Source organism: Tympanuchus pallidicinctus, unplaced genomic scaffold (assembly GCF_026119805.1).
Source record: "Tympanuchus pallidicinctus isolate F22 unplaced genomic scaffold, pur_lepc_1.0 scaffold1, whole genome shotgun sequence".
Taxonomy (NCBI): Eukaryota; Metazoa; Chordata; class Aves; order Galliformes; family Phasianidae; genus Tympanuchus; species Tympanuchus pallidicinctus.
This window is the reverse complement of record NW_026294618.1, coordinates 23,117,711-23,138,239: the sequence shown is the minus strand read 5'-3', so window position 1 is coordinate 23,138,239 and position 20,529 is coordinate 23,117,711.

Here is a 20,529-nt window from a genome sequence, read left to right as displayed (position 1 = left end):
AGTTGTCTGACCTGTAGCATGCAAGAGGTCAGACTGAATGATTAGAGTAGTCCCTTCTGGCTTTCTAATTTGTGAAGATGTGTTAGTAAAATAGATTAATTTGATGAATTTTACCGCTGACTTATCTTTTAATTATATTATTTATAATAAGACTAGTGTAAGAGTTTAAATCTGTTTCTTTCATATGCAAGTGAACAATAAATGCTCAAAAGTAATTCCTATTTTGTTACCTTTTTTTTAATTTTTAATTAACAATTTAAAATTCCGTAAATTGTGGCTTTAAAAACTCCTACAAAGAATTTATTGGTTGTCCTGCACTTAAAAGGAGGATAAATTCAGGTTCATCTCTATTAAAATCGAGATCTAATGGAAATGCTGTCTAGTACTTTATTTATCTGAAGTCTTCACATACACTGATATCATCTCTAATCCATATTTTTCCATCACTAATCCCCAAATACTGCAATTATCAGCCCTGAAAGATATGCCCTGTGGCTTTCAGTGCCACTTATTATATGATATTAGATAATGTGAATATAGGTCAAACACAATTCTATGCTTTGTTGCATCTGATAGCTAAAAGGATCTGACATTCATAGAGAACAAACCAACTGTAATTCAGCATCCAAACTTAATGGCTAGTCAAGCATATTTTCCCTCTCCATAGTAAACATTCTATTGTTGATATACAATTTTATTGATTGCACAAATGAGCAGCAGTTTTTCCTGTGTAAAAGACTAGTCTCTTCATTTTAAAACTGATTTTATTCAGAGGATTAGTTTCATACTCTTCTAGTATCATATCACATTTGGAACCTTTTATCAGAACAGAATGGAGTCAAAAGTTTTTGCAGACTTAGGTTTAGAGGAAGCTGAGCCTTAGGATCTCTTGGCTGAATAATCAACACATATTTTCACTCTTGGGAAGCAAGTCCATAAACATGTCTGCTGAGGAGAAATAGACTGTAGTATTGGCAGTGGTGATGTTTTGTGTGAATATGTCCTTCCTTCCCATTTTTCTTTCACTACTCTGATTTAACAACTTTTCTCTGCCTCCTTTCTTGCTGTTATGAAATATGCCACATGACTGCTCAATAGAAAAACAGCCTTACCATTTATTTGCTTGAGCAATCGTGCTCAGTCATATACAGTGTTTTGTCTGTGAAATCCCTCTGGTATCTTTCCTCCTGTAATGTTATTTCAAGGTGGAACTACTGCTTCCCTGGCAGCAGCACTAAGTAGTTCTTGAAAGAATTTGACAATCATCAGCTAAACATTACGAAGAAGAGAAGATATTAAATGGGTAAACAGGGAGAAGCTGAGAGCAAGAGAGAGAGACAGATAGAAAAGGCCAGGTTTGGAAACCTCTGCAGCCATAAAATTTGGTGGGGTAATAAGATTAGTAACTACCAAGAAGGAGGTGCAAAGAACTGTAAAAGAAAAAATAATACTGTAGGCTTGTGAAAACAATGGAATTAATCAGAAAACCTTAGAAATGCAGGTAATGATGCTCCATCACACAACACACTTATAGCACCACATTTTCTTTAGTTCCCCTTTTGTCTTATCATTAATTCATTAATAAACTGTGGACTGAAAGAGCAAAACTAGCTTTAACATGACAAATATTATTCAAATCTGCTGCTGAATTTTTGTAACAACCACTGATACAGAAAAAAAAGCCTTGTTTAGCCAACTTCAGGCATTTTTCCCTTTACGTATAGAAACCAGAACAGGATCCTGCTTTATGCAATCCAACAGCATGCTAAACTACAGTTACCCAGATATATTAAGATTACCAGCTAAATTCTATTGATTTATTAGCTCCTAGCACCATTACAATGAGGCAAAGCCAGGGTGACTTGCTCTAATTCTAGCAATGATCAGATAAGAAAAGTCAGCAGCTGGCTAATTCATACCACCATCATTATTAATATCTATCAACACAGAAGGTATTTCAAGAGAAAAAAAAGTCTGATTCCAGCCTTCCAACTTGGTAAAATTCATAAAAATTATTTATTAGTGTAAGCACACAATTCCTCCATGCTTCGCTTAGGCCTCCTTATTTACTGCCAAATACTGAAAGGAGTTCACAAAAACGTTCGTTTTGATTAGGAAACTGAAAGAGCTCCATGTGTAATATTCACTACTCCATCAAGTATACAAGCATTTAAAAGCAAACACACTTAATGATCAGGCTACAGATCCAACCTCGGTGGAACAAATTACGATACACCTTTCCTGAAGAGATCTCTGAAGTATGTATGTACATAAGCTGGAAGAGGGACAATTTCAGTCAGCAGGATTTAATAAGTAATAAAGAAAAATCTCTTCTTCACCTCATGTTTATGTGAATACCAAAACTTGTTGTAGAAACAATGGCAAATTTATTACAAAATTATTCAATTTGTTACAGCTTCCACCAAGTGCTTAGATGAAACTTTTCACTTGAGAGAAGTCAAATAAAATTCAACTCCAAATACTTTTTTTTTTTTTAATAATTTCCCTGGTATCTATTCCTGATCCACTTAGAAGTAGCACAGGGTCTTTATTGTGATCTGAGACAAGATAGGTATGTTCATGCAGAGTATTTTGAGAAATAAGAATATAGAGGCACAAAGATCTTTTTGATCATTCTTTTTTATAATAATTATTTAAAAGAAATAAAAGTCTTCCATATGCATCTATGTATTATATGAAGATTTTAATGTCAGAGCTCTGGATCTATCCTTTGCTACATTCAGAAAGGAACAATCTATGTTCTTCAGAATGAAAATTCCAAGTAGGCAATGTGGATTAATAGCGGGAAGTAAAACAGTGACAAGGAAGTTTTTAAGTAATGTATCACTTTCAGTGCTATGAAAGGTAAAGGCCTGTTAGCCTGACCTCGGTGCCAGGGAAGGTTATGGAGCAGATTGTCTTGAGGGAGATCATGCGGCATGTGCGGCGTGACCGGGGGATCAGGCCTAGCCAGCATGGGTTCGTGAAGGGCAGGTCCTGCTTGACCAACCTGATCTCCTTCTTTGATTTAGTGACCTATCTGGTGGATGAGGGAAAGGCTGTTGATGTGGTCTACCTAGACTTCAGCAAAGCCTTTGACACTGTCTCCCACAGCATTCTCCTGCAGAAGCTGGCAGCCCGAGGCTTGGATGGATACACTCTTGGCTGGGTAAGGAGCTGGCTGGAGGGCTGGGCACAGAGAGTGGTGGTGAATGGAGTCAAATCCAGCTGGCGACCGGTTGTGAGTGGTGTTCCCCAGGGGTCGGTGCTGGGGCCTGTCCTCTTCAATATCTTTATTGATGACCTCGATGAGGGCATCGAGTGCACCCTCAGTAAATTCGCAGATGACACCAAATTGGCTGGAAGTGTGGATCTGCCTGGGGGTAGCGAGGCCCTACAGAGCTATCTGGACAGGCTGGAGAGCTGGGCTGAAGCCAATGGGATGAGGTTCAACAAGGCCAAAAGCCGGGTCCTGCACTTTGGCCACAACAACCCCAGGCGACGCTACAGGCTTGGGGCGGTGTGGCTGGAGGACTGCGTAGAGGAAATGGGCCTGGGGGTATTGACTGATGCTCGACTGAACATGAGCCGACAGTGTGCCCAGGTGGCCAAGAAGGCCAATGGCATCCTGGCTTGCATCAGAAACAGTGTTGCAAGCAGGAGCAGAGAGGTGATTGTTCCCCTGTATTCAGCACTGGTGAGGCCGCACCTCGAGTACTGTGTCCAGTTTAGGGCCCCTCACTGCAAGAAAGATGTTGAGGCCCTGGAACGTGTTCAAAGGAGGGCAACAAAGCTGGTGAGGGGTCTGGAACACAGGCCATATGAGGAGTGGCTGAAGGAGCTGGGAATGTTCAGCCTGGAGAAGAGGAGGCTCAGGGGAGACCTCATTGCTCTCTATAACTTCCTGAAGGGAGGCTGTAGTGAGCTGGGGGTCGGCCTCTTCTCTCGTGTCATTAGTGATAGGACCAGGGGGAATGGTTTCAAGCTACGGCAGGGGAGATTCAGGCTGGACATTAGGAAGTATTACTTTTCAGAAAGGGTGGTCAGGCACTGGAACGGACTGCCCAGGGAGGTGGTGGAGTCACCGAGCCTAAGGGTGTTCAAGGAAAGGCTGGATGTTGTGTTGAGGGACATGGTTTAGTGGGAGCTATTGGGAATAGGTGAACGGTTGGACTGGATGTTCTTTTAGGTCTTTTCCAACCTTGGTGATTCTGTTATTCTATGATTCTAAATGACATTGATTTGCATGACAAGCTTTGACCTATATCTTCTGTATTCAGATTCAATGACGTACTGCCACTCGGTGACATAATATCAGACCAAAAGTACCACATTGTCTTTAGGCTTTCATCAGGCTGTTCATTTTCTAATTTCTCAGAAAGCAGATCATATTGCATGAGATTGAAGATTGCTCTAATCGGTGTTACATCTCTGACAGTGGGAGACTTCACCTTCCCTGATATATGTTGGAAATGTAATATAGCACAGAGGAAGCAGTCCAGGAGGTTTCTAGACTGCGTGGAAGATTGGTTCCTTATGCAACTGGTAGGAGAGCCTACCAGGGGTGGTGCCCTGCTGGACCTGGTTTTCGCTAACCGAGAAGGACTGGGGGGAGAAGTGAAGGTTGGGGACTGTCTTGGGCAGAGCAACCATGGAATTGTAGAATTTTCTATTCTTGGGAATGTCAAAAGAGTGACCAGCGAAACTACCTTCTTGAACTTCCAGAGGGTGGACTTTGATCTGGTCAGGGAGCTTGTAGCACAGGTCCCTTGGGATTTGCTTCTCGAGGGTAAAGAGGCCCAGGAAGCCTGGATGCTCCTCAAGACGGAAGTCTTAAAGGCACAAGAACAGGCTGCCCTGAGTGCTGTAAGGCGAGCTGTAGGGGAGATGACCAGTATGGATGAGCCGGGAATTACTGTTGAGACTCCGGGAGAAAAAGAGAGTCTACGTTCTCTGGAAGAAGGGACAGCGTACTTGGGGAGATTATAAGGAAGTAGCTAAGGTATGCAGGGAGAAAGTTAAGAAGGCAAAAGCCCAACTTGAGCTCAGATTGGCCACTGCAGTAAAAGACAATAAAAAATCCTTTTATAAATATATCAACGGCAAAAGAAGAACCAATGATAATTCTCATCCTATACTTGATGCAGCAGGGAATGTGGTCATTGAGGACAAAGAGAGGGCTGAGGTCTTCAATGCCTTCTTTACATCTGCCTTTAATAGCCAGATCAGTTATCCTCTGGGCTTTTTATGCCCTTGGGACGCTGCTCAGAATATGCCCCCAGCAATTCCAGTGGAGACAGTCAGAGAGCTCCTCCTCCATCTGGACTGTCACAAGTCCATGGGACCAGATGGGCTGCACCCACGGGTGCTGAGGGAGCTGGTGAGGGTGATTGCTGAGCCCCTCTCAGCTATCTATCAACGCTCCTGTTTAACTGGTGAGGTCCCAGATGATTGGAGGCTTGCTGATGTGACTCCTATATTCAAGAAGGGCTGTAAGGAGGATCCAGGGAACTATAGGCCTGTTAGCCTGACCTCAGTACCAGGGAAGGTTATGGAGCAAATCATCTTGGATGAGATTGCATGGCATGTGCACGGTGTCCAGGGGATCAGGCCCAGCCAGCACTGGTTCGTGAAAAGCAGGTCGTGCTTGACCAACCTCATCTCCTTCTATGACTGGGTGACCAGTCTGGTAGATGAGGGAAGGGCTGTTGATGTAGTCTTCCTAGACTTCAGCAAAGCCTTTGACATGGTCCCTCACAGGCTTCTTCTGGGGAAACTGGCTGCCAGTGGTCTGAACAGATATACACTTCTTTGGGTAAGGAGCTGGCTAGAGGGCAGTGCCCAGCGGGTAGCGGTGAATGGAGTGAAATCCAGCTGGTGACCCGTTTCAAGTGGTGTCCCCCAGGGGTATGCATTGGGTCCCATCTTGTTTAATATCTTTACTGATGACCTAGATGAGGGGATTGAGTGCATCCTCAGTGAGTTTGCAGATGGCACACCAAGCTGGGAGGTGGTGTTGATCTGCCTGAAGGTAGGAAGACCCTACAGAGGGATCTAGATTATCTGGATCACTGGGCTGAGGTGAATGGGATGAGGTTCAACAAGGCCAAGTGTCGGGTCCTGCACTTTGGCCACAATAATCCTATGCAGCAATACAGGCTTGGGGATGAGTGGCTGGATGATTGTGAAGAAGAAAGGGACCTGGGGGTGTTGGTTGATGCTCAGCTGAACATGAGCCGACAGTGTGCCCAGGTGGCCGAGAGGGCCAGCAGCATCCTGGCCTGCATTAGAAATAGTGTGGCCAGCAGGAGCAGGGAGGTGATCATCCCCCTCTACTCAGCACCGGTGAGGCCGCACCTCGAGTACTGTGTTCACTTTTGGGCCCCTCACTACAGGAAAGATGTTGAGGCCCTGGAGCTTGTCCAGCGAAGGGCAACAAAATTGGTGAGGGGTCTGGAGCACAAGTCTTATGAGGAGCGGCTGAGGGAGCTGGGATTGTTCAGTCTGGAGAAGAGGAGGCTCAGGGGAGACCTCATTGCATTCTACAACTTCCTGAAGGGAGGTTGTGGTGAAGAGGGATTTGGCCTCTTCTCCCAGGCAACAAACAGGACCTGGGGAAATGGCCACAAGTTGTATCAGAGGAGGTATAGGTTAGACATGAATAAAAACTTTTTCTCTCAGAGAGTGGTCAGGCACTGGAATGGCTGCCCAGAAAGGTCATAGAGTCGCTGTTCCTGGCAGTGTTCAAGAGGTGTCTGGGTGATGAGATGCGAGATGTGGGTTAGTAGCTTGTGGCAGCAGTGGTAATGAGAAGATGGTTGGACTAGATGATTTTATAGGTCGTTTCCTACCTTGTGATTCTATGATTCTATGATTGTATGGTCAGAAATAAGTGTTTAAAGGAGAAAATAAGAGCGAGTTTACAGTGATACTTTCCACCATTACAACTTTCCAAATTTAAGCCATCAGCAAGTTAGCATCTTCCTGAGGAAAAACATTATCTGTCTGGTTAATAGGTATTATGTTTTATGTTTAATTGTTTTCTGAAGCCATCTAAACATTTGGCTTCTACAGTAACTAGAAACAATAAATTCCACAGTTTATTGCACTTTTATTACTTTGCTACCCTTAAAACTGTTGCTGGATAATTTTCCTCGAGTTTTTTAAAGTTTTTTTTTATATGCTATAGAACAGAATATTTCCCTTTCCATTTTTTCATTACCACCTGCAATATTCTTCTCTTCTGTCAAGTTTTAAGAAGTCTTATTTTGCTTAGTCGTTACTTAAATGGATCTCACTTTCAGAAATCAATTTATTTTTGTTACTCAATTAATCATATCAGAAAAAATTGTTGTCTTTTCTATGTATACCTCTTCCTAAATCAATGAACATGGTGACTGCTACAAGTCCAGTCCTATAACCATTTTTTTTTTTTAGTTTCATCAACGGGTTTCATTTGCCAACAACAACAAAAAATCATATTAGCAGTTGCCTTTTGTATAGAATCATCAGAACTACAGCCATTAGTGGTCACATCCATCTCCACAAGTACTGAATATTTCATTTTGTATTCATCTGTTATTGTTAGTTACATGTTTCAGTAAGTCTTACCTTGCTTGGCTGTACATCAAAGAACACTATCATTATTATTCATTATCCAATTTCCTATTAGATAGCTGCTGGCTCAGATATTTGTTCTTCTAAATATTGTCAACTAAAAAGTCGATCTGCAAAAAGAAGAAAACAAAAAAGAAGAACATAAAAGAAGAAAAAAATAGAAGAAAAAAAAGAACAATAATAAAACAAACAAACAAACCCAAATTGACATAAAGGAGAGAAAATGATAAAAATCCTAAATAAAGATCAACTCTGTACTGCAGAATTTATCTCAGCCTGAATATCAGGTAAGACTTTTAAACCCATATTATTATAATAGTCAAGTTACCTTGCATTTTATGAGTCAAATCTATCTTCAATTCTTATGCCTGAATACCAGAACTATGATTAGTGAAAATATTTCTCTCTTCCCTTTGCCACTTGACAGCTTTTGAGCCTTAGATAATTATATTTCTGTCTACTATTAAAATCTTTTTGTATCTAAGATTTAAAAGAAAGAAAGACATGTATGTACTTTGTAAGATGAGCCTATTATCTAAAGAGAGCAGGATGTCATTTAAGGACCTTGCTGCCTGCAAAGGCAATTGGGAAAGGATCAGTTCTGTGACCAGTTTTATGCAAACTTACTCACCTCCTGTGCATCTGGCACGGGCCTGAGTTGGCTCAGCCTTGTGTCAATACAGACACGACCTCATTTACACCGAGGGACAGGAAACCCTTCAGCATAGAATCATAGAATCATATTGTATCCTGAGCTGGAAGGGACTTATAAGGATCACAGAATCATAGAATCACCAAGGATGAAAAAGACCTCCAAGATCATTCAGTCCAACTGTCTACCTCCCACCAATATTTCCTCATTAATCCATGTTCTGTAGTACAACATCTGATCATTGGGTCCAAGTTCTAGCTCCACACAGGATAATCCAGCATAGGAATCATGTGTTAGGAGCAATCTGAAAGCTGTCAGAGTAATACATATAAACAAATTATCATAATTTATCACATTACTGTTATGTTTTTGGTCACCAGAACGGAAGAGGACAAACACTTATTTTTCCATGAAGTTGACTTGAGATGCAATGCTTAACGTGCTTTGAGTGATGATCATGAACCTGGAGAATATAGCAAACTTGAAATCCTAGGACTATCCCAACAGCGCTTTTGAGTAAACACAGAATTCTATACAATCCTTCCAGTCTTTTTTAAAGAAAAACAATCTACTTTTTTTTTTTTTTTTTTTCTTCTTTTTTCTTTTTTTTCCAGGATCCCAGACTACAGGTCATAAAATACTTCCACGCTACATAGTACTCATTCTTACCTCTTCTAAAGAAAACTCAGACTAGGGTTTTCAGAGGTTCTTAAAGATATATAGTCTCATAAAAATGATTTTGATTATTTGTTATATTGAGAAATAAAAACAATACACTGCAGATTGGCTAACCATAATTGTCTGTTTAAGTATTCTCACATTCAGGACCTGTAAGTATCTCATTTAACATAGTTGAAGGATCAAAGAGACTTTCACTGTTTTCAGTATTCACTTCTTGTAAGTATACTTTCACTCACAGGTAGTCTTTCTACTAATCTGTGTGATAAACATAATATTTATAAATTCTACCTGCTTCCTAAATACAGTGGCACATACAGGGCTCTGAAGAACTCATTGCAGGCATATTTGTTGCTAAGGCTTGGCATGCTTATATGTTTCTCTCCTGTTGCTTTTAAAAGGCTGTAAAATTAGCTGTAAGAGGCATAAATGTTAGGGAATTGAAGAAGAGTCTCATAGCAAATACAATTGCTATATCCACACTGTTGTAAAATATGCCTGTCAGGACTGCACTTGTAGCAGAATTTTAGACAAACTACCCAAAGAATTATTCAGATACAGTTCAACGTTAGTAATGGAAACATTTAACTTACTGAATGTTTTGTTTTGAAAAATATAATTATATTGGGTGCCCATTTTTCATTTACTGCTACAGAACACCTTGCAAACAGGGCAGTCTTGTCTCTGCTTACTTCTAGTTGATTCGTGAGTAGCTAAGATCTGCAGCTAAAGATGTTGTGGTAGAGCAGAGCTTAGGAAAGTGTTGCATGGAAAAAGCATTATTCACTTTTTTTCCTTCCAAATTTCAAGTCTCTAAATGTTTACACCTCCTCAGACATCTCTTCCAGTTCCTTTGATGGCTTTGTCTTCTGAATTTCATAACAGGTGCTCTAAGTCTGGATGATATCCCTTGGAAAGCACAGCTGAGATCTTAGTGTTTTCACTGCAAACAGGATTATATATAAAATACTTCAGGAGGATTTAGAATGGTTATAAACATCACCGTAAGTTGGTTGTAACCACTTATGGAAAACTGTCATCACCTAACCTAATCCCACCTTCTAAATCCTTATCTGCAAACTGGGCCCACAGAACTTCCTTCCCATTAATATTTGTGACAACATAAAATGAAAGTGCTGTATGTGAAGAGAGTGAAGGATGGTGAGCTGAGCATCCATGTTAGTATGAGTTGCAGAACTCCTGGTACTGCTGCACTGACTGAAGTCCATACTAAATTAATTAAATCTATATTGAGTCTTCAAAAGAATGCCTGTCCTTCAGGTTTTTGTTTTGTTTTGTTTTCTTTCTCTAAATTTTCTTAATAATTCATTTAGTATCAAAATAATCAGAAATGAGACTGGCTTCAAAATATTTACTCACATCTACGAAGGCCTGAATACCTAAATGGAGTTCATTCCTAACCTTTTGTGAGAATACATGTATTTTGTTTTAGGAAAAAGCATAGAGTCATAGAGTTTGATGGCCCTCCCAGGTGAAGTAGAACTCATTACAAATACCCAAAATATGTAGAAATAATATTAAATTAAGATCTCATTATCAGCAATTAAGAATGCTGAAAAAGCTCACAGAATGTGTTGTATTTTTCCAAACCTTTCCATCTTATATTAGAATCACGGAATCAAAGAATGGCCTGGGTTTAAAAGGACCACAATGATCATTGAGTTTCAACCCCCCTGCTATGTGCATGGTCGCAAACCACCAGACCAGGCTGCCCAGAGCCACATCCAGCCTGGCCTCGAATACCTCCAGGAATGGGGCATCCACAGCCTCCTTGGGAAACCTATTCCGCCCTCTGTGTGAAAAACTTCCTCCTAATATCTAACCTAAACCTCCCCGGTCTCAGTGTAAGACAGTTCCCACTTGTCCTATCACTATCCACCCTCCTGTAAACAGTCCACCCCGTAAACAGTCATTCCCCCTCCTGTTTAAATGCTCTCTTCAAGTACTGGAAAGGGTGGTACTTCGGAAAGGGTGGTCAGGCACTGGAACGGACTGCCCAGGGAGGTGGTGGAGTCACCGACCCTGGGGGTGTTCAAGGAAAGACTGGATGTTGTATTGAGGGACATGGTTTAGTAGGAGCTATTGGGAATAGGTGAACGGTTGGACTGGATGATCTTTTAGGTCTTTTCCAACCTTGGTGATTCTATGATTCTATGATTCTATGGAAGGCCACAATGAGGTCTCCCCGCAGCCTTCTCCTTTCTAAGCTAAACAAGCTCAGTTCCCTCATCCTCCCTTCATAGGAGAGGTGCTTCAGCCCTCTGATCATCTTAGTGGCCCTCCTCTACAGCAATTCCAAGAGCTCCACGTCTTTCCTGTACTGGGAGCCCCAGGCCTGGACACAGTACTGCAGATGGGGCTTCACAAGTAGTAGAGGTGGAGTAGAGTACTCTTCACAAGAGTAGAGGGGGACAGGGACAATCACCTCCCTCTCCCTGCTGGCCACCCCTTTTTAATGCAGCACAGAGCACAGTTGGCCTTCTAGGCTGCAAATGCACACTGCTGGCTCATGTCCAGCTTCTCATCCACCAGGACCCCTAAGTCTTTCTCCACAAAATAAATTACTTTTTAAAACTTTTATTCCTCTTGCTGGATAATAAGAGCTAGTTCAAGAGATGAATAATCTAAAAGATCTGATGTATGTGTGCCTCAATTTATAAGTTATATTCCTGTTAAAGTTCACTGCTGGTCTCTAATTTGTATGTATTCACAGTGAGACAGTACAGAGAATTCAAAAAAAAAAACCAACAAGTATCATTAAATTTATCAGTGGTTTTGTCTCACAAGTAATACTGTTGGATATGCTAGTCAATCTATCATTCAAATAGCACACTGCAGATTCTGAAGATCTTTGTAAAGGGTGGTGAGAGTGATAAAGACAATGAGAATGTCTTTGAAAAGAAAATGAAAAATGAGGATGGTTTACCACAAGAACCAGATCAGAAAGGATATCAGTGAATGTGTGCCAAATGATGAGCAGCAAGAGGAAATCAGCCTGTGTATTTTTGCTCTATTTAACTCATGGCGCACAAAGAAGAAATGAGAAAGTGAAATTAATAGTGGAAAATACAGCATAGATCCAATAACTTTTCTTCCAACAGAGTTAAAGTAGTCTGTTTGGAACGTTTGGATTTTGTGTTGAGGGATAAGGTTTAGTGAGAACTGTTGGTGATAGGTGAATGGTTGGACTGGATGATCTTGTAAGTCTTTCTGTGACTCTGTAGAATTGATTAAATGTTGATTAACATTTAGCTATTTTACAAAAACTCTCATCATTCACAAAAATAACAAGAATTTCCATGGTTTTCATTATATATTTTAACAAAAACTTTGGCTTATCCTCAATCTTCAGGTTTTCAAATTTTCCTGCTTAAACTTATGTAAAATTTCTGAAGTTTCCCATGGAAAATTAAGATACCTGGGGTCCTCTTGCTCATGTGTTAATGCAATATAAAATCTATGCAATAAATGTGTTAAACTAGATCTAAACAAGCAAATTTCTTGCCTACACACAAACCATCTAGTGTGAATACACAAAGTATCCACAGATAAATTACGCATTTATTACTGTCAGAAAATAACAGGAAAGACAGATGATTACTGCTGAACTGACTGCATTTTTCTAAGTTACATGGAGTCCAAAATAGAATTATTTAAAAGAAAACAATTTAAGAAAATTACATCACTTCTTGAATACAGCATTGTAACCATCTCCTTGGAAAAGGGTTTCCCATTGTGATGAAGCATCAGTGCAAGAGCTTGCATTGATGCACATCTCAGGACAGAAAAACTACTGCTCAGATCTGCAGATTTAGCCACAAAAAAATAAATGTATCTGCACAGTGTATGTAGTCAAGATAACTTCACAAACTTCTAGTGACACCGTCATTCACAAATACTCCTTGTTCCTCTCTTCCACAGAGAAAATGTAAGACCAACATTAATAACATAGAAGCTGACTAAATTATTCTACAGTTATTCAAGATGTTTACACAGAAGCAAGTTTCCTATTTCTATTCCCAAACTCATTAACAGAGCTTAATGCCGTAGGTTGAGGGCACACTGGATAGCAAGCAGTGCTCCAGAGAAGAGGATTAATGCTGCCTCTTGTGCATGAATGTCTCCTAGACAACTAGCATTTAACTAATTATCCAAAAACTATGGTTTCCTTTACTAGGGACTAGAGACAAGTTATCATATATTTCCTCTCCATGAGGAGAAACACACTTTAGAAGGAATATCTGATTATGTGAGCACTGTGAATAACGTTTTGGTGGGCATTCATTCATAAGCAGCTAAGAAAAGAATAATGAAATTATTCTCATTTAAGCAATAATAATGAGTTTGAATCCTTGAGAAAGTTTAATGTATGGTGTATCCGAATGTATCCGAAATGTATCCGAATTTACAATATTCACAAACTTACTATTTTTTTTCCATTGAATTCTTTGTATTTTTACTGTAAGACAAAGACTTATTAAATAACAATGGTAAATATAATAAATAAATAAATACGTAAATAGATGGATTAAGAAAGTACCTAATACTCAAAACTGCCATATCTGCCCAAATCATTTTATTTCTTGAATAAATTACGGTTTGAACAGACATCTGAAAAGTATAATACACATATAAAATGCTACCAGAAAGTGATGTGTAGCACCCTTCCTGTTGCTCACTTTTACTGCTTGTGTTCTACTAAAAAGTCTTTGACTAGTCTCTGAAAAGTTCTGCTGTTTAGAGTGGAATTTGTCTACAGATCAGAAAAGTATTTACAGTCCACTTTTTAACTTGCTTGTCACTTGAAGATTTTGTGTATGTGTTTAACCAATATGTAATGTAATGTATGCATCTATAAAGTAAAACAAGGTCAGGGTGTCATTTTTGGCCTTGTGTTAACATACCACAAGCTATCTACATCAACATTACTTTGCTCTTGGCTTTGAGTATCTTTACCTTACATCTCTTCTGGTACTGGCTAAATCTATATAGAAAGCTAAACAAAATCTGAGCTATATTTAAGTATGATTTCGAGGCTGAAATAAGGCAGGAGGCATTTCCTTTCCAACAGGCAGTTTTCAGAGTGCTATCTATTTTCCAGTAAAAAGAGTTTATCTCTGCTGATGTGAGTCATGTCAACTCGTGTCATCAAAGGAAGGCTCCTGGCATGTTTTAGGTGCCCTCGATCCTCCTTGCCCTTGAAAATGCATGTGACATTTTTGTTTTTGTAGTCAGCAGGCATTAAAATGGTCTTTGTCACCTGTTCTGAAATGCTTAACCATGAAAAACTTCTGGTAAAAGTGTGTTCGGGATTTTGTGAAGAATTTTTAATCTAGATCAAGGGTCATCTGTACAGTTATCATAAAATAAATAAAACCTCTCTTCTCTTTGAAGCATCAGAACTACATCCATGCCCTTATTTTTCATTTGGTTGCAGCTGGTACTGCCAGATGACCCAGTAATGCTCAGATCTTGGATTGATGATGGTTGTAGCATGTCGTATGTCTTGCAGATGTATCTGAAAGGGAATGAAGGGAACAATTGGTTACTTATTCCAGAGAATTCAGCTTCAGGTCCTTCGGTCCATTGCATCGGCTGCTGTTTTATATTTTTTTTTCTTTCTGGAACACACTTTATTTACTTAGTTAGGATGGATTTTCCTAGGAAGAGAAGTGTCCTTGATGTTTTCTGTGACAAGTGCTATATGCATTATGGTTGGATTGAGATTTTAGTTAAATTAAATTAGGCAGTGCAAGTAATAAATCATAGTAGTTATAAATCAATAAAAGCCCATGAAAGTTAGCACAAACTGCCTTGTTATTATTCCAAAAGGCTGAATTTATAAGAAAACCACAGTAGCCTAGAAAAACTAAGAATACACAGTTAAAAAAAAAAGGCCATCCTTGAAGAGATAACTGTGGGAACGGACATGAAAGAAAAATGTGGGACAAAAACAAAATTAAAGAGATGTGCAAACCTTTCTAATGACCCAAAGAAAATCGTTCACACAGTTGGAAATCAAACTCATGTCTCCGAATCCCTAATCTTGCATCTTTGACACCAGATGTGCACATGTGACTGTGACCGAGGTGGCCTCTGAAGATATGAGGCATCCACAAGCTCAAGCATTTCAAAATACTCTTTATATCTAACATTGCAGTCTTCCCTTCCAGTGGATCAGAACAGAACTATGACTGTGTGCTCTGTAATTTTGGCTGCTAGTCAAAGCTACCTGCTGAGAGTTACATTACTAGAAGGTTGCTAAAAAAGCTTGAATAGACACTGCTCTTCATCTGCACCTGTGAAGGCTTCTCACAGACTGACTTTGGCTCCCTGGAACATAGGGGAGTCCCTTAACGATGTCTAAGTCAGGTTCTCACAGGGGTGATGTTTAAATGTTACACATCCTAAACACTGGTACAGAAACCCACTGTGTTTTGAGGCAGGCAGCCAGCTGCCATTGCCAAAAGCTCACAGCCCCGCATGGAAGATTTCATCTGAGTAAAGGAGTGGTATTTATCATGAAAGTGAGTCCATGTCTATACTTATAAATTAGTATTCTCGACACAGTTCTCTAGCAGTTGCATCCATACTATTTAACTCTTATACTCTTTTAATGAAGGCACCCATGTCCAAACTGTTCATTAGCGCAAGCATTGGTAGTTTGAATGCAAACAGCTCTTGTCAGTCAGTATTCCCTGCAAGCTTGATGCCATTCTCAATGAAACTCAAAGAATTAGATTAATTAACTGGCACACTTCTGCATAAATATTTCAAGTTCATCGATTATACTCACTAATTATTTGCATTTGACTGGAGAAAGGCATGTGGCACATCATATGAATATTTACTTGGATGCCTGAGCATGACTAGATGGATCAACTACTGCAAAAAAAAACCCACCAAAATTCTATTATGGAGTCATCCAGTAATTCATGGAGCAAGAGATAGATCAGTCCATTTAGCATTATTCCACTTGATCACAGCCTCAAGGCCTATTCAAAGCCAGAAGCCAGACTTGCACAAGTGTGCCAGCAGGTTAAGTACAGTTAAGTACAAGGAATTGCCTTTTCTCCCAGCAGTACCCATGAAGTACTTCTTAAAAAAAAATCAGGGAAACTTCTAAAGGTCCTGACTCAAAACCATTAGGATTTGGTTGCTGTCCAAGCATTTCAGAATTTTTTTCTTGGGTGACAGAATAGATGGCATATGAAGGTTCTGCAGAGCCACTTGAAAAGATTGATTTGGCAGTTGATTCATTTGTAAGGAAGCAGTATTGTAAACTGTGCTATAATACATATATTTCTTCAATTTAAATTGCTTACAGGAAACAAAACAGTAAATTACTAAATTAATTAAGGATTCTAGTTTACCTCTTATAAAGATGTCAGCTAAATAAATGAGTCCACCATGAGAGACCTTATCTTATCAGGAACAGCTAGAGATAATGCTGGTTTCAGTCATGTACATCTGCACCACAAAATCATAGATGATAAAATTACAATGGAACAGCACAAGGGAAAAAAAAAGCAGAAAAAAAAAACCCTCAATTTTATTTTTATTTAAACCATTAAAATATTTTTTTCCCCTAAAGTTTCCTTAAAGTTTCTCAGTATCTAAATTTCCAAAGAGACAAAACAGAGTTGAAGTTCTGTTAAGTCACATTGCCAACAGATAGCTCAAGGCTCTATGAGGATGTAGATACTACATTTAGCACACTGAGAGTTATTTGTCCCAGCACCAATTTCTCTCAAGGCGACTCTGAAAAATGAGAATGCTTGCAAATGACAATGGGTGCAAGTGACAAACTTACACTATCTGGGACAAATAGGAAAATAAAACTTGTATCTTTATTTCATGAATGCTTATTTATAAAAGGCATAACATCAGATAAAAAAAAAAAAATGAAGAACAGAACCCAAAGTGCTGTATTTTAGACTGAAAGCAAAAACTTACTACCCACAGGTTTTCTGTACCGGGCAATGTCTTTCCTTTTGTTGCTGCTTAGATACAAAAATATAGTATATATACTCATGAGAAGCTTACCAGAATTTTCTGTCTGGGGAAAATTTGAAACATTTCTATCATGCTGATGACAGTCACATTTCAGACAAGGCACCACACCATTTCATTTGAAAATAAAAATCATTCTTTGTATTAGGATACTGCCTCCAAATAGTAAACTATTACAAAAATCAAAGGAAGATCCCACCTACAATCCCCACATAACTTATAATCGGTGTCAGTGCATGGTCTGGGCATTGGAACTTGACTGTTCATGATATAGATGTTAAAACTGTCCTTGACCTGATTTTCAGCCATACTAAATAATTCCTCTATCAAACAAGTCCTGGGAATAGTTCAAGAGGTAGCACAGGCAAAGGAATATTCCCAGTAGAGTATGTGAATAATGAATCCTCCCTTCTTGGAGACAGTTTAGGACTGGAAAATTAACTTGGACATTGTTACTTTACTAACATAGATGTAACTTGACAACATATAGAGCATATCATGAATATAAATTTATTTAATTTATTTTTAAGTACTCTGCCTAAAACCTGACCTTATCTTCCATTTGTACTGGCATACAGAAAAATTAGCTTCCAGATTCCCTTTGAATATGCAAGCAGCATCTGAGAATGATAGTCAAGATAGCTGATAGTTAAGATGCCAGAGCTGGAGGAAAAAAGATTGCCTGATCTCAGGGGAGCTAACTTCATCATTAAGCTAATGTCATTTAAGTATGATAAAAAACAACACTTGTAATCTTCTCACCTGCTGCAGAATTACATTTCTGCAAGAAGAATTGAGCAATAGCACATCTGTTAATGTGTGCTAAATCATTTCCTTTGTCCACTGACTGACTGTCACATATTTGTATAGAACTGGTTTCCCAGACAAGCTAGTGAGAATTTTCTGATTTGCATTATTCATCACACTGGTCTGTAGATGGGAACTCCCATCTCTTTTGAGAAGTAATGAATTATAAAACTAAGATTCTTCATCCTACGCACAAAATTCTTTTTGTGTGTGTGTGTGTGTTTTTCCTGAGCAGAGGAGGAACAGAATCTTACTTTTAGTTTCTTCTATTTTCCTTTCAGTGCATTTACACAGCGCTCTTCTTCTTATGCCCAACTGCATGACTGCTTTTCTTCTTGTCTTTTTCTTTTCACATGCATGCACTCTTCTGAACAGGCTGCATGTCTCCTCATTTGCAACCAAAGGTAAATCCCTCACAAATTACAGCTCATCTCCACCCTGGCTGTTATTTAGGAAATCACTTCTTAATTTATGTAGCTTAACATCAATATATGAAAGTTTTATTTGTCACAGTCAAGTGGTGCAGTTGACTCAATAGAAGGGAGGGACACCATCCAGAGGGACCTGGACAAGCTTGAGAAGTGGGCACGTGAGAATCTAATGAGGTTTAACAAGGCTAAGCGCAAGGTGTTGCACTTAAATCAGAGCAATTCCAGGTATTAGTACAGACTGGGAGAAGAACTAATACAGAGCAGCCTTGTGGAGAAGGGCTTGTGGATCCTGATGGATGAAAAGCTGGACTTGATCCAGCAGTGTTCTCTAGCAGCCTGGAAGGCCAACAGCATCCTGGACGGCATCAGAGAGGGATGGCCTATGAAGATGGTTTGAGGGAACTAAGTTTGTTTATCTTGAAAACGAGAAGGCTCCAGGGAGATCTCATTGCCACCTTCCAATACTTAAAAGGAGCTTAAGAGGAGGAGGGGAGGCAACTTTTTACACTGTCTGATAATTATAGGACAAGGGGGAATGACTTTAAAGGAACAGAGAGGATATTTAGGTTAGAAGTTAGGAAGGAATCTTTTACTCAGAGGGTAATGAGGTGTTGGAACAGGTTACCCAGAGAAGCTGTGGATGCCCCATTTCTGGAGGCATTCAATGTCTGATTGAATGGATCCTGTGACGCCTGATCTTGTGACTGCCAATCCTATATATGGCAGGAGGGTTGGAAATAGATGATGTTTAAGGTCCCATCCATTCCAAGTCATTCCATGATTCTGTAATTCTGTTGTAGTATTTCACAGAATTTAATATTTAAGATAGAAGAAGGCTGAAGTAGATGTTATTCTGTTTAAATTGTCAGGATAATCACCTTTTTAGAGTCAGAAGAGAGGGAGAGAGGAAGGCAAAGAGGTCTCCAGAGAACCAAAAGCAGAAAGATTTGTCTAGAAGCCCTCTTACAACAGAGGAAACTTCAAGGTTCTGTGCTTAGACTGTGTCTTTGTTAATTGCTTAAAGATCAGTCAAAAGTTTTTATCCCAGCGTGAATCTTGAGTTGGTGCCCAATAAACATAAATCTTTGCTGTTCTCTTGGTACATTTAGCTTTGTAAACTAATCACAAGATCCAAAGCTAGACTAAACACATATAACTCTCATCCTTCTCAAAAGTAAGGGTAGAACTTCACAGTGTTGTCAAGCTGATTCTTTGTTCAGGGAACTTTGTTAAGATATTTTGTTAAGATAATTTCCTATTACAGTATCAAAGAGAACGTACCTCAGCATTCACTTTAGAAATTTATGCTTTCCATGATGTGCATAGAAGATGTACAGTCATCATTTTAATCCACAGATTTCATTGTGATATTTTCTTTTTTTGTTCTTTTAATTATTTACAACAATGTTTAAAGAATTGACCATTTATATAACCTTATTTTTGCATCTTGTAAGATCTGAATCATTAAGTCAGAGCCACAGCCTTCACTTTTGAATGTACAAGGGCTGCTCTGAAAGTAATACCTTCTATTTTATTGTGTTGGCCCACAGAGTCAGAGGCAGATGGTGGTGGTATGGCTGTGGTGAACATTCCCACAAATTCATTCACCATTGCTTTTGTTGCTGCACGACAGATGGCAGCAGAGAGGCAGTGTGACAGAATGGTGTCTGATATGGAAGTGCTTATGAAGAAAAGGTGGGGAATTGAATTGCTCCACATGGAAAAGGTTGCACTCATTGATATTCATGGACACTTGCCAAACGTTTTTGAAGACCAAACAATGGCTGTGAAAGCAGCCAGGCTACGAGTGGTGTGCTTAGGGATGCAGAGAGTGACATGAAAGACAAACTATGTTCTGATGTTCATGAAAAAGTGTCACACCATAAAATGAAGAGCACCTCACTCATCTGTGCAAGTGAGTTAATGATAGTGACTATGTTGAAAAATATTTTGTGTTCTGTGGCTGGGAATTTGCTCTGTCAAAGAGTGCTATTTTGTTCTTTGTGTGTGTTGTAATTTCCATGGAAATAAATAGGGGATATAGTTTTATAGCAATCTATGTAGCATTAGGCATACTTGTTAACTGTAAGCACATTCTAATTTTTACATGTGAATGAGATCTACTACAGACAATTTTAGTTGGCATATAACACAAAATATGATACATGGTAAATGCATTACTTAGTATTAATAAACTGATTCAAAATACTGTGATTATTTAGAATTTATTAAATATTTAAAATGTTAAATAACGCATGTGGCATATTCCTAGCTGGTAGCTAGTCCTTTAGTAAGGAGGCTAAAAGTTAT